Genomic DNA, 4,185 nt, shown 5'->3' with positions numbered 1-4,185 from the left:
TGAAATACATCTTCATATCTTTGTTCAAGAGATCCAAGGAAAAATCAATTGATGAATTCATCCATAACATCTTGTGATCCGGTAACCAATCTTTTGGGTAAAAACATCAATCTTGTGAAGACATACCGTGGTTCCTTACTCCTTTGAGAAACGGACTCTCTCATTAGGAGATTGAGAGAGGTGGACGACAAGTTCAGGAACTGGACAGGAACAGGAGGTTCTTAGAATTTCACTTGGTGATACAATCAGCTAAAGACCAGGAGGCTATATTGGACAGCAGATTGGGCTGCATGAGGTAGATCAGGAAGCTAGCAGGAGACTAGTAGCATCTACGATAGTAGATCGTGAGACTGGAACAGCGAGTCTGATTGGGTGCGGACTTGTACTGGCTGATTTGGTATAGTCGAAAATCATTGGCTTGGTCCCGGAGTTTTACCCACATTGGAGTTTCTTCATCATCATATTGTGAGTTAGTGTTTTTACTGTTTGATTTACATTACGCATTACAAACCGGCAATTCAACATAGGATTAACTGGATTGTATGTTTAATCACCTAGACAATTAATTAAAGTGACGTGTTGTTTTGATTAATCAATTCCACAGTAAGGTCGAATAATAAATTAAATAGAACGTAAACTTAGTAAAGCATCATAAAATTAAAATTTGACATTACAACGCGTTGGGTGACTTTTCAAGTGGTATCAAAACGTTCCTAGGAATTTTCAGGAGGGTTTACATTTGATCAGTAACAAGCTTTATTCCAACATTTGCTTTGCTCTGGCATGCTCAAGTTCTCTCATTATTCTTTTTAAGATTAATTTTTTTGTTGCTGAATTATGGAAATGTTATGGTTATTTCCTTTAATGAGTAAATAAAACAAGGTCTTCTTAAATTTTAGTCCTATTACAGTGGAATACGTTTTGGCAGAAAAAACAAAGAACCTTGTATTATTTTTTATCTGAAAAATGCACTTTCAGTTTGCAATCTGTTTTGTATATTGTAATATATTTGATGCATAGTATTGCCATTGTTTATGTATGAATGTTCTTGTTCAAAAGGAAATATTAAACTAATATTATCTGGAGTTAATTTAATCAATGGTCACTGGATTTTGATATGAGTTACTACTTGCTCATTTAAATTCAAAAAAACAACTCATTGCTAATTGAAGTTTGCTATAGATTATTACTAGCTCACCAAAATTTAAAATACTACTTGTTACTCACCTAAATTTGAGCGAAATTATTCATTCATCACCCATATCATTTCCATCAATCTACATTGCCAAAAATCAATGTGATGGATGAAAAATCTTTTGTGGCACGAGAAAAATAACAACGTCAACAAAACAAATTATGCGTTGCATGAGGAAAATTGTCCATGTGATCTCATGGTGTTGTCCACTACGATCGTATGGACAGCAATAATAATTTACTATTTTTTATATATATGAATAAGAGAAGAATAATGGTGAATTTTAGTAGCTAAAATCGCCCATGCGATACTAGTGGATAACACCATGTGATCTCATAGGAAATTTTCGTCATGCACCACATAGATTTTTTGTCCACACTGTTATTTTTTTTTAACTCCATTAGCGCCACTAAAGATTTTCTATTTGTGCATTGATTTTTATGTTGATTTTTGTCCACATGACTGATGAAATTGATAGGGTGTGGATGGTTAACTTTATTCAAATTTGGGTGAGCAACGACTAACCTTTTAAATTTTGGCGAGCAAGTAGTATCCTATAGCAATGTTTAGTGGCAACGAGTAACTTTTTGAACTTCAGTAAGCAAGTAATAACCTATATAAAAATTCAGTGACCATTGATTAAATTACTTAATATCATGGGTCATATTACCCTTATATTTTTATTCCAAAACATTATTATACTAGTGTATGTACTTATTTTCTAGATGACAAATCGAGATTTTTGTATTTAGCAAAGCTAACCCTCCCTCCAATTTTCCAATGGTAGATGGTTAAATCCACCCATGATCACTGTACTTCATACTTAGTATCATAATGTCCATCCAAATTGATTTTGATTTACCATGATCATTGTACTTTATACTTAATATCAGCAAGACCACCCTAGTTTATATAACATTTCAGTCTAGTCAAGAAAAAAATTATAATATTAATCAAATCCAAATCGAGAAAAAAAAATGTATTGAGTAAAAAACTAAATGAAAAAGAAAAATCCACTGACCCAAATCATGCAAAAAAAAAAAAAAAATATAATTATATTAAAAAATATATATATATTGTTTTTTTTTTTTTTTTGTTTCTGATTCTCATTTCCTTTTTCTTTTTTTTTCTTTTTTTCTTTTTTGTTTTTTGTGTTGTGGTTATAATTATGAGTTAATTTTTTTAGTCTATTTTTGTTGTGATAATAATTGGGTGACTTGATTGAAATGTTTTATAAAAATGTGTGACCATGGTGAATTAAAATCAATTTCAATGGCAATAATGAAACTAAATATAAAGCACAATGGTCATGATGAATCAAAATGAATTTGAATGGCCATGATGACACTAAGTGTAAAGTATAGTGGCCATGTGTGAATTGAACCTCAATGGTAGACTACCATAATTTTTGCTTATACTTTTAGCCCAAAGATAAAATCTTCTACCATCTAACACGATGTTCATGTTAGAGAAGATGATGACATATAAAGTTCAAGAAGATGAAGTTTACCCAACAACTTAGCCTTGCACAGATCATGATAGAATCAAATATTCAATTGTTACAATTCATTTTATTTAGTAAAAAAAAAAAATCAAAAGTTGACTTGTCGAACTCAAAGTCAAAATAGGGATTTAAATGAAGTAAATCATTTTATTGGGGCTTATCTTATAACGAATTCTTTTTGATGTTTAAGATGGGTAAAATTTAAAGTTAGGGATCTATATTTCTATTATTTGAAGTTGAAAGACTAATAAATGTTATATAAAATTGATGATGAGGAACTTTCTTTGCAAAAGTGGAGATTTTTTTTTTTTTTAAAGCAGATACCACCAGTGTGGCTTATTTTATTTTATGAAAAGTAAGAATACAAATAAAGGAGGGGAGACATAGACCTGCCCTCCAGTAAGAGAAAAAAGCTACAAATGTCTCAAATGAAATACAATTGACAGTAATTGAAATGTGAAAAAAAACTAGTGAAGACTACTCAAGGGTACTCTCGAGAATAAATCTTTGGGTGGTAGTACATTGACATCAATCGAGTCATGCGTCTAGTCTAAAACATTTCTGGGTCATAGTAGTCTGCATAATCGGGTTCGCTTACTGAGGAGGGGTCCCTCCTGGGAGAATGGGCCCACCTAGGTAAAAAAATTTGTCTAGGCGATGGTACACTAAATGTCGGGCAAAAAGCAAATGCTTTTGATCTATGGTACTCTTCGCTGGTGCGTCTAATCTCTTGGTATTCTGTGCTGTAACATTTGAAGTATGTAAGGGTGACTCACTGACTAGAGGTACGTCTACTTTAATATTCTCCTCGTAATCTCCGAGACGCATTCTATCCATGTCCCTTTGAATTTGAGCATCCACTTTATCTTGTGTAGGTATAATGGTAGGACTAGGTGATGATTTATTGCTGAAGAGTTTGCCAACCAGGTCATCAATGGCATCCCTCATCATGGAGGCTCCCATCTTGATGCCATGGGTCTTTTTGAAGTGATTGATCAACATTTGCTTTGCCTGAGGCCTAGCCTTCAGACCGCTCAAGGTAGCGCTAGTGCCTGCCATCTGTGGTGAATGAGAGACCTCTAATTGTGTTCTCAAAGACCGAGAACCGATATGTGTAGGCTCAGAGGGTATCACAACAGTTGGACTATCAGTAATAATATAGGAGGAAGGGGTACCTCAATACGAGCCTCTAGAGTAGGCTCAACAAGTGACTGATCAATAGGTATTGTCTCTGTCTTATCCTCAACCACTATGGGAGCAACTATCTGAATATGAACGGAAAACCTTGTAGTGCTCTCATTGATGGTAGAAGGAACATCTGGTGCAGATTCTGCCATTGGAAGAACCACTGGTGGTTTCTCTGTAACACCTTCAATGGGAGCCGGGGTAGGATTTGTCGATACAGAAGCTAACTCTGTTACAACTGCAGTAGGGGTAGTGTGAAGCGCAGGAGGCACTACCTATACTAGTACCCACTGCTTCCTTG

The sequence above is a fragment of the Olea europaea genome, unplaced genomic scaffold (genome assembly GCF_002742605.1).
Source record: "Olea europaea var. sylvestris unplaced genomic scaffold, O_europaea_v1 scaffold511, whole genome shotgun sequence".
NCBI lineage: Eukaryota > Viridiplantae > Streptophyta > Magnoliopsida > Lamiales > Oleaceae > Olea > Olea europaea.
The sequence above is the reverse complement of the archived record's forward strand: the minus strand, read 5'-3'. Positions refer to the sequence as shown.